This window comes from Parasteatoda tepidariorum, chromosome 10 (assembly GCF_982258835.1).
Source record: "Parasteatoda tepidariorum strain Cologne lab strain chromosome 10, Ptep-v5.0, whole genome shotgun sequence".
Taxonomy (NCBI): domain Eukaryota; kingdom Metazoa; phylum Arthropoda; class Arachnida; order Araneae; family Theridiidae; genus Parasteatoda; species Parasteatoda tepidariorum.
Genome location: NC_141764.1, coordinates 105114975 through 105126835, shown reverse-complemented (window position 1 = coordinate 105126835; position 11861 = coordinate 105114975).

Genomic DNA, 11861 nt, shown 5'->3' with positions numbered 1-11861 from the left:
TTAACCAATAGGGAGAAAGCAACAAGTTTGCAAGGGAAAATAACAAAGGGAGAGATAAGAAACAGGTGTGAGGGGAATTAACAGGAACCCCACCACAGGGGGCAACAGATAAAATTGAAATGGAATATAGGTATAAATATAGGGAAACGGTTGAGATACTCCAAAGATTATGACTAAGTTATTAAAATTTTTGAAAATATATATTAATTGCTCCGAAAAACTAAGTTCCGAAGGATTTCAGTAGAAGAGAAATCAAACCTGCGATTTGAGTTCGAATTTTATAGTGCGGTAGTAAATCAGTTAATATCCTTATATTTAACGTATCTATCGTGTTCTTTAAGTCGAACGCTTAAGGCAGGGGTCTGTCCAGACATTTTGTGAAAGGTCCGTTTTTCGTGAAATTGTGAAAAAATAACTTATATTCTTTCAACCAGGGTCCGCTTTTATGAATTTGTGCAAATAGGGTCCGTTATTGCAAAAAAAAAACTTTTTCAAGGAGTTTTTAAATTGTAAAGACATACAAGATCATGCTCAACACTGTAAAATTATGATTAAAAAAATTACATTTTAAAAAATAAACAACAATTGCTGCTTCTAAATTAGAGATGCAACATACAAATATTTGGTATTTAGCCTATACTGCTGAACGCAGAATATTCATTTCGGACGAATAATGGAAGAATCGTCTGCCGAGGACAAAACTTAATTCGTTTACATCCATCTTTCTTGTTTTCTGCCCTGTTCGTTCTGCTTTATTCGATTAACAAAATAATAATGAAGATAAACAAATTTGTGAAGGGTTCGATTAAAAGAAAAATCATTTTGTGAAGGGTCCGTTTTTAAGTTAAAATATTTAGTGAAGGGTCCGTTTTCATGAAAAGATGTATTTTGTGAAGGGTCCGTTTTTATGAAAAGATATTTTGTGAAGGGTTTCTTCTAAACAGACCCCTGTAAGGGTACGTTTAGTCCAATATACGCAAGATGATATTGACACGAAATTCTTATACATACCGTAGCTCTTAATATCGGCAACAAGATCTTTAAATTTGGTGAAATTTAGTTAATTTACAGGGGATAAAATGACTTTAAACTCAAATTTATTCGAAATCTTAGCGATACCTAACTGATTTTCGTATAATATGGTAAAACAATCAGTCCTTAGTGTTCAGTTTCTACAGGAGTAATGAATAATATTAGAAGGAGCTTTTAAGTAAAAAAGAAGTTTTAAAGTAAAGCAGCACTTTATTTTTATACCTATTTAAGATTGATTGATAACTATTAGAACAGAACCACAGTAAACAAGTGTTCTTAAGGAGGCTAATCTTTGGTTGGGAGGGTGGAATGAATGATTATGAGGGGGAGGGGCAGGGGTGCCACAAACTTATTTCTTTGGGAGGGAGGGAATTCCTCTTTTGCTGAATGAAATTCTTAATTTGACCAAATCAAAAAAGTTACTGCGATTATCCTTAAATAAATAATAAAAAGGCAGCAGCAGCGACTCAAAGGAAAGATTAGTTATAAATACCAGTTGCCAAATATTCCCCTTTAATGCGGAAGATTTAATTTTTTACAGTTAATATTGATGCTTTGGTGTTTTATTTTTCCTTTCATAAATTTGATTTATAATGTTCATGATCATATTTACATCTAATTAATATAAACATGCATATTGTAGCTGATAATCATTGATGTGGTGCTGATGACATTTAATAAACTTTTGTTTGCAGTTATTATCCAAATTTTTTATTTCGCTATCAGTAGAAAAAAACTTCTTAAAAAAAGTGCATGTGCATGCAGATAAGACATAAGTTTGATTTGTGTGATATAATATCGCAGAATAAGAATTTTTTTCTTAAGTCTAAATTATTATAAAACCAAGATTACTGAGAGCTAAGTAAATAGATTTGCTACTTAATTATATCAAATAATTCTGTAAAGTCAATAGAACATTTAACAATTTCTCTTACTAAATATTCGAAAAACGAAAAAAGTTATATGTAATTCAGCAAGCGTGGCTGCATATTGAATATATATCTATTGAAAAGTCTTTTAGAATGCATTTAATTGTGAAACTAAAACAATCAAATAAAACAATTTATAAACATTCATTAAAATAAAAATGATATGGATAGGTAGTATTTTAATTACTTTTAATTCTATAACCAAGAAACATTAAAAATAAAAAAGAATAGGTAACAATTAGAAGAGGTACTTATAATTAAAATGCAACTCTACTTACTACTATTTTCATCAGAAGAGACCCTTTTTAAATATTTTCTTTTCATCGAATGCATTTTTTTTTATTTATTTAAAATATTATTTATTATTCATAACATACTGATAAGATAGAGGCACTGTGAAAAAGGAAATCAAAACAAATAAGTACATGACTTCAAATGCTCTTTATTCTTTTAATGAATTAAGACCTTAAAGACGCTAAATATTAAATAGAACTTTTTTGAGAAGTAAACTGTTTTGCACTGTTAGAATTTTTATTCTAAATTCGTGATGAAAGAGCTGATATCAGTCTGCGAATTAACTATAAAGTTGATAATAAAGAATATTTTTAACTTTTAGGGTTTCGGATCCGTCTGCAAGTATGGTTAAAAAACACGAATACAAAACTATACGGCTCTTTTTAATCCATTTACAAGTAAAATAATTTCGAAACTATAAAAAAGAAATTTATCTGGCGATAGGCGAGAGTTTAACATCTTTATGGTGATGTGTGAATAAGATTATTCTGACAGTGCTGAAAAGAATGAAAGAAATAATGCTGGGACTCGAACATCCATTCTTTCGGTAATCAGATTAGCCGGACTATAATATGTACCGAGGAACTAAGTGGCCTTATTAGATGCGCTTAGTTGAAATTCTGGTTGTATAACCGTATTAGGTGAAAGTAGTTAAAAAACTGTTTTATTCACAGTTATGATCACAGTTTTATTCACATCATCTTATTTATAGTTATTTGACGGTTTTGTGTGAATATCGTTTGGTTAAATAACAATTAAATAAATTATTATTTAACCATTTTTTTCGAAAAAGTTCTAACAATGTGGGGAAGGTAGAAATATATAGGGTCCTTGTACGATTCGGATAAATGGACAATCCGATAAATCGGAGTTTGGATAATCGGGGCCCTACGGTGTTTATTTAATCTATTTCAATGATATTGTTTAATATTATTTGATAATTTTACACAACCGTAACATTTATTGGATTTAGTTTCTTAATACAACAATTGAATGTTATCTATTAAGAATTATCTATTAAGAATGTTATCTATTAAGAATGTTCTCTATTAAGAATTTTCATCAAGTAAGAGTAATAATAAAAAATTGATCTTGTAATTACTAAACTGAAAAAAAGTGTGGTCAGAATTAGGATAATATAGAAATAGGGTAAAATTTATCATGTTTCTGGCTCTATAGGAACATCAAAAAGAAAGGTAGTTTTAAGAAGAATGAATGACTTGAAAGAAAGGTAATGACTTGTTGTTAAATCAACAATAAATAATTTTAATATCTGTTTGACAGTACATGTGGTAAAATTTGGGTAATTTTATGATGTTATCTTCTTAGAGTATGGCATAAAAGCAATGATTCAGTTTAATATATTTTTCATTCTTGTACTTTTACTAATTATGTGGTAATATAACAACTATAATTTTAAAAGTCAGAATTTCTGAAAATCGGAAAAATTAGCAGATGAATGGCTTGAATACCACAATTTTGGTTTTATAACCATGAACAATATTACTCTTCAGATACAAATATCTTCTAGAGGTTACCAAATAGTGCAGAAAAGCTTATTTTTTGATATAACTAACTTTAAACAGTAGATATAGAGACAAATTTGCCACTAACCTTTAAGTTGCGGCTAGTCAGGTGAAAAAAATTCTCTTCTCGTTACTGCTCACAGAAATTCATCCCCCACTTAGTCACTGGGAGGTAACTACGGTAACCACCTATGAATAGGAAACGTTTTGTTGTAATTTTTATGTCTCATTTCTTAGAGGCAAAAGAAACATGGTTGTAAGGTGCATCGTTATCGGCATATATTTTGGCATAGTTATGCATACTTTGGCATTTTTTTTATTTGTTATGTTTAACACATTATGCGAAAAAATTTAAATATATCTTTTAATTAATTTTACTTAATAAAGTGATATTTTCTCTAATGCTAAACAAGCATTCATTTAAAAATTACTTAAAAATTTTACTAATTTAAAATAAAACGTGCATTTTATTGTATCAGAAAGATTGTTAATAAACTGTTACAAACAAAACTATTATAATTTTTTCAAGTAAATAAAGCATTATTTGAAGTTTTATTCTTATCTTAAACACATTAATTATTACGGATGATTTTGAAACTTTTAACGATAAACGTTGTAACTCTTATAATTTTCGAAGACTATTTTATCTGTTGAAAAGTAGCAAATGTAGATTTTGTTTCGTTAAATGTTTTTCATTCATTATTATTTCGTTAAACGTTTTTCCCCCTTAGAGACGCGTCTTTTACATTCAAACAAAATTAAAATGCAAATATTCCTTAATTAAAAAATTTCCGAGAACCATTCGCCCTCATTTAAAAAAAAAAAAAAAAAAAAAAACATCAATGTTACACGCGTATATTCAATAGAAATGAGAGAAATAGAGATTTCACGGGAATATTTAATAGAAATATAATTAAAATTAGAAAAAATAATTATAAAAGTACTGAAAATGTTTAAGAATATGTTTTAATAAGTTCAAAGAAGAAAAAACACCATTATTTGTCTTTTTTACAACAAAAATATTACGTAATAAAAAATTTGTAACGTTTCTATTTAGCTTATATTTGAGCCCCATATTGAAAGAATAAAGTTTCCATTTCATTTTAAAATTTTGTTTTTAAATATTAGTTAATTTTATAAAATAATAATAAGTAATAACTGATGTGTTTTCTTAATGCTTTGCTTTTTTATAATACAAAAAGGAATATTCTTCTTCCTTTCTTATTTATTTTAACTTTTGTTAGAAACAGGAAAGGTTTTGTTCAAAAAAAGAAGTATCCCCTGAGTTAAAGTATTTCACAATTTCCATGTGTATATGACATCTTTAAATCATCAATTGTTATCAGACACATCTATACAAGTTCTATTGAGACTGTAAAACATGCATTTCCTTTAGTCATGGTGTGGTCTTTCTTCAGGTGTTTGAAATAACTATTTTTAAGAATTTTAAAAATTACAGAAACCAAAATAAGTAATAAAAGCCCACCCAAAACGCATTCTGACCGTTAACGCAACAAAAAGCAGGAAATGGCACTTAGCCTGAGGAAGAGGTGAGAATAATTTCGGTATCCTTTAACTTTTAGAGAAGGAGTAACAATTTATTTTGTGCGTAGTAAATTAAATTATGAGAGACTGTAAAACTCTCAATAGAAAAATTTCGTCGAAACACGAAAGAAAAAATCGGCCTCTGAAAACTTGAATGCAGAGACGAGAAAAATATCATTCTAAAATAGTTCAGTAGTTAATCACATATAAATATTTAAAAAGTGGAAATTGTTTTGTGACTAACCTTCCTCCTTTGAGCATAGATGTTCCCTCATCATTCCGCAAATACTTAATTTTTTTCTCCAGTTTTTAACAGTATTTATTTTGAACAAATTGATTATATATATGTGTTTTTTTTTTAAAAAAAAAGAAAAGAAAAATTAAACGTTTTCTCCGCGGTTTCAAAGGTTCCATAAAATTACCAATGAAAAAATTTACATATGCTTCCATCTTTTCGTGCACATTAGATTCAGAGTTTGAAACGTTTGATTAGATTTTCCCTTTAACCCTATGAAACAGCATATTACTCGTGTAAAAATAATATACAATTCTCTGTTTTAATTATCAGGGGTCTGTCCAGACATTTTGTGAAAGGTCCGTTTTTCGTGAAATTGTGAAAAAATTACTCACATTCTTTCAACCAGGGTCCGCTTTTATGAATTTGTGCAAATAGGGTCCGCTATTGCAAAAAAAGACTTTTTCAAGGACTTTTTAAATTGTAAATAGATACAAGATTATGCTCGGCACTGTAAAATTATAATAAAAAAATTAAATTTTCAAAAATAAACAGCAATTGCTGCTTCTAAATTAGAGATGCAACATTTGATATTTAGCCTATACTGCTGAACGCAGAATATTCATTTCGGACGAATAATGGAAGAATCGTCTGCCGAAGACAAAACTTAATTCGTTTACATCCATCTTTCTTGTTTTCTGCCCTGGGAAGGGTTTATTCGATTAACAAAACAATAATGAAGATAAACAAATTTGTGAAGGGTCCAATTAAAAGAAAAATCATTTTGTGAAGGGTCCGTTTTTAAGTTAAAATATTTTGTGAAGGGTCCGTTTTTAAGTTAAAATATTTTGTGAAGGGTCCGTTTTTATGAAAAGATATTTTGTGAAGGGTCCGTTAACGGACCCAAATTTCTTCTAAACAGACCCCTGATTATGTAATAATAATTTTGTGCTATTTTAATAGCAACATAATTTAAATGCTTAGAAGATAACTACTTTAAACAGGAGCAAAATATATTATTTTGAGCTTAAAAGTTTTAAAAGAATAAAATTGAAAATGTGATATTTATATGTTTTTAATAATGCTACTAATTTTTTAAAATAAACGTATAAAATATTAAAAAATATTGCGAAATATCAAAATACGGAATTTTTTAGTACTGAAAAATACTTTTTAGCTTACAATACCAAATAATTTATTGATCACATACGTAATAAATAACGTTTTAATTTTATGTAAAAAATGTTTGATTCTGTTCCTTAATAGTCAAAACTGTATATCGAGCAATGTTTAACCGTTAGTAAGGAGTTGGATTTAAGCGACCCAGGCAAATATGCCCATACGCAGAGTAATTTGATGCCTCACCGTTACGAAAGAACCCGCAAAGTATTTGAGGCCAAGCAGAAAGTGGACTCTCAGGCACAAGGCCCCGAGCCACGCTCGAAAAGGAGCACCACAAGTCGCGCCGGATGGCAAGGAAGGGAAACACACTGCGCGATGAGGCCGGGTGGAAGCGGAGACGTCGAGTCTCGGCACCAGCCTGGATCGACGGCAGTCGAGCGGCCACCAGGAACTCCAATCGCTCTCTGACCAGAAGGCCCGCAAGGCCTCCTGCACCAGAACTATGCTTTATTAAAAACATTAAATTACTAAAATAAATTTAAAACAAATTTCAAAAATACAAAATGTTGAGCGAAGCTCAAAAATTGATATTACATGAGTCGCAGGAGTATGCCCAAAGGCCGGAGTATGCCCAAAATACCGACCCGTCCAGAAGAAAACAAACGCCGGCACGTGGCTTTGTTGACATCGAGAAGCAATTTAGGCTTTAGGTTTCCACCACGTGCCAACCCATACACGTTACCAGAAGTGAATACTCAAGAAAAAAACTGGAACAGCAGGGAACACCGCACACCACTGGATTGCTTCTTGCGGAAACACTGCTTCGAGATCTCGGCGGCAGATCCTTTCCCTCGCGACGTCCAAGGCTGGAATTTAAAATGATTTTACATATAATGAATAAGTTGGTTCTTAAGTTAGTGTGATTGTTTATGTATTTTGATTTCAAATATTTTAACAAATGGATCAATTTTACACATTATTAATTATAATTATTTTATTCACAAAAATTTGGGTCATTGACAATAATTGTCAAATGGAGAGTTTAATGTCAAAATAATTGATAACTGAACATAATTGAAAATAATTTAACATAATAGATTGATACGTATGTTTATTAATAAACAAGTTTTATTTATAATAGGTAATAATTATCCTGGCACTATAATTTCGGGTTTTTGACACTTGTCAAAAACTATGTCAAAAAGGGTTTTTGACATGACCGATAAAACCATGGTTAAAACCGAATATAACTGTCAATTGTCAAAAACTTGCCAATCCTGATTTCAAGCGATACAATTTAATAGGAGTATTTTATATTTAAGTAATTTATACTTTCTTATAAAAAGTTAGTTCTTTTTAAAATTTATTTAATTCACGTACGTCTAATAATTTGATAGAATTTAATTACTTTTAAACCAATAAATCGTTTTTAATTATAAATTTGAAAAAAAGCCCTCATTTATTTAATATGCTTTTATTTTTGAGAAACTTAAAACGAAGTATACGTTATTGTATTTAAAAAAATTTGGCTCTTATTTAAAATGAGTAAATTTTTTTTAATTAAATAAAAGTATTTTGACGCTTTTTAATAATTTAATAATAGTACTTACAGTATTTTTTTTCATAAAATTTCCTTTATACAGGTTCGTTTGATATTTTGTTAGATAATAATCAGTTTAATTTTAAAACGAAAAAATTTTTAGTTGATTTTATTTTCAAAAAAAAAAAAAAAGAAGAAAAAAAAAAGAAAATAATAATAAATAAATAAAAAAAATTTACTTTTGCAATTATTAAGTATAGAATTTGACCATTAGTCAATAAAATTTAAGTAGATAAACAAAAGGTCTAACGATGTTTCAAAATCAATTTTTTCCAGCATATAATAAAAATATGTTTTACTAAAGTGAACATTTCTTTGGTTTATTTTCTACTTATGCTTTTTTTTTCTTTAAATTATTAATGCATTTATGTAAAATATCTTGTCACAGTTTTATTATTTTTAAACCAACAAATCTCAAGACACTTTTAATCCAATAAATAAATAAAATAAAGTTTGCGTTTGTTTTTACTCAAAAACATTGGTTTTAGGTCAACCCATCTTTATTACTTTAATTGAAAAAATTAAGCAATGCTTTGGAAGTAACAGAAGCATTTTTTCAGAATAAAAATTTTTTTTGTAATATATTTAGTCCTTTTGATTTATTTTTGATTGATTTAAAGATTTCTGATGCATAATGTTAAATAACGATACATCACGATGTATAACTGACGATATATCACGATATAAAATTTCTTACATCACCCAGTCCTACTAAACACCGTGAATCTGAAATTATATCCGAAATAACCTAATTTTAAGATTAAATTCAAATAAACGTTCGTTTTATAAAATTGTGACATTCATTGAAGATAATTTTTCTTTTTCAAAAATTAGCTTTAATTTCAACTTTGAAATATTCCAAATTTTAAAATTTTTTTGTTATACACATTTTTTTGCATTAAAAAAATTGAACGCGAGGTCTGACGTAAGCATTGGTCATATACACATCTCATATTTTATAACGTTCGTTGAACAGCCGACCCAGTTTTGGCGTTGAACATTAGTAGTAGTAAATACTACTAATGTTCAACTCCGTAACCTTGCGATTTTGAATCCAATCTAGAAGACGAAGGAGCTCCTGCATCAAGTATTGCGAAAAATTTGCCTTCGCGGAGGACTTTTTTGATGGAACTAATCCACATTTGCGTTACATCATGGAGAAGAAGACCACGAGAACTTCCCACGGTCAGCCTGACAGCAAGAGGACTCTAATCAATGATCCGTCTACCATTGAGGATATTTCACTTCAGTACTGTGGTCGGTGCAAGCCGGATGCGGAATTCGTATAGATTAGCTGTCGCTGGGATTCGAACCCGGTTCACCTCATTGGAAGGCTAACTCTCTATCCCCTGAGCCATCACGGCACATGCACAATGCTAAAAAAAATGCAAGTCGCAAACCCTTCTGCTTTTACGTAATCTTTATTTGAAAACTTTTTACACTTAAAAATAGGTTTATTTTGAGAAATTTTAATTTTATATCATATTCTAAACGAAGTAAAAAAAAAGCTAAAGTAATAAAATTTTATCGATTAATCTTTCCGGTTGGCATTAAAAATCTATACCATTAGAAATGATTTAGTACCTGAATTAAAGTCACTCTCAACAGAGCCAAGAACTGTAAATAACGAAACGAAACAAAAAAGAATGCGCACGTGACTAAAAATATGAACATTTTAAACTCTATGACAATTCAATTTATTGGCATATGACATACTAATTACGAATATTATTTACTAAAATACTATTGTAGAAGACTGGAAACCCATTACAATTATTAAAATACGAATGAGTTTCAACAAAATTAAAATTCTGCGATGAAATGAAATTATACGAAGAAAATTTGAAACTCTGTAATATTTTAAAATAAATACATATAACACACAAATTTTAGAAATGATAGTGGTTTTAGCATAATTCCATAAATGAAAATAATGCAACGAACTGAAACTAAAAATGATACTTCAGGGTACGTAGCAAAATTTTTGAACAAAAAATAAGCACTTTTCAAGCGCCGCTCAAAAAATATTTTTAAGCACTTTAAAAAAATATCATAATTAGGCAGGGTTGGAAAGTTTATGACAATTGACGGTTTTCGTTAGGGATGTAACGAATATTTGGCCACTATTCGGTATTCGGCCTTTCTGCCTAATATTCGGTCAGAAGAATGTTTGGCTAAATATTAGGCAAACTATTATTTGGAAAATTATTTTTCGACAAAGTTTTTTGCTGGAAATTTCAATCAATTTAATAAAAAATAATCTAAAATCGCATTTTTTACTATGCGTTAATGGAAATAGTTTTTACAAATATTTCTAAGTATCTTAATATCTTCATTATCCGGAACATTTCTGTAAAAGTTTCGTTTCTCTTTACCCTATACCAATAGTAGAGTTAAGTTTGGAATATTTTTCAATAATGACTATATATATATATATATATATTTATATATATATTTATATATATATATATAAATTTATTAATATTTTTTTAAATGTTATTAATCACCCGCCGAATATTCCGTATTCGGCCAAATCACTATTCGATTTCCTATATTTAAACATGGTTTTAACCGTCATTTCCAACAAACCTTTTAACATAGCTATTATAAATATGAAGTTCTTTTTAAAATTAACATACATGTAAAATTCAAGTGCTTTATCAGTTATGTTCTGAAATTTATTTAACATATAACTCTTATTGTTTTGAAAATTAGTGTCAACTGTCTGAATTTATCTCAATATCTCGTTCGTATGATAAAATTATACTTAGACATATTCTACTAAACTGTGAATAAGTAATACAGTCAAACCCCGCTATAGTGAACCTTTAAAGGATCGAAATTTCGGTTCACTATAACCGGGAGTTCACTATATCCGTTACGCATGCAATTTCACTAATAAAAATTATTAATCTTTGGCTGATGAGCAATCCTCAACATCAGATATAGAAACACTTCCCGACTCTCAGATAATTTTTCCTGAATTTCTGTTATTCCGCTTTTTAAACCTGTCTACACTGATATTCGAGCACATAAAAGTAGTTTCTATCAGGGTTCCCACACTTTCAACAAAGAAAAAATTAAGCACTTTAAAGGATTATTGTTTAGTATCGAATATACATATGCCATCAGTGACAGTGCAAATTATTTACCTTTCTAAAAAAATTAATAAATACAATTTTATTATAATGTAAACACTGATATAATTGTATTAATTAACAGGGCTTGCCAAAGAATTACCAGGCAAATCTGCTTATCCTTAAGAAATAAAAATAATAGCGTAACAATCTAAAACTTGAAGAAAATTTTACATTGAAACAAAACAAATTATAAATAGTTACCAAATATTTAAATTTCTCGTCAGAAGCAAATCCAACTTTCTTATTTAGAACCCAGGAAAATTTTTTTTAAGTATTTTTAAAAAACACTTGAGGTTTTCACCAAAAACCCAATAAACCACAGGTTTTTGATGAAAAATCTAGGTGGGTTGGGATTTTTCAAACCCTGTTTCTTACAAATCTGTTTCATTTTCAGTATAATCATGAATTTTAAAAAATGCTATGCTTTCTATAAAATTA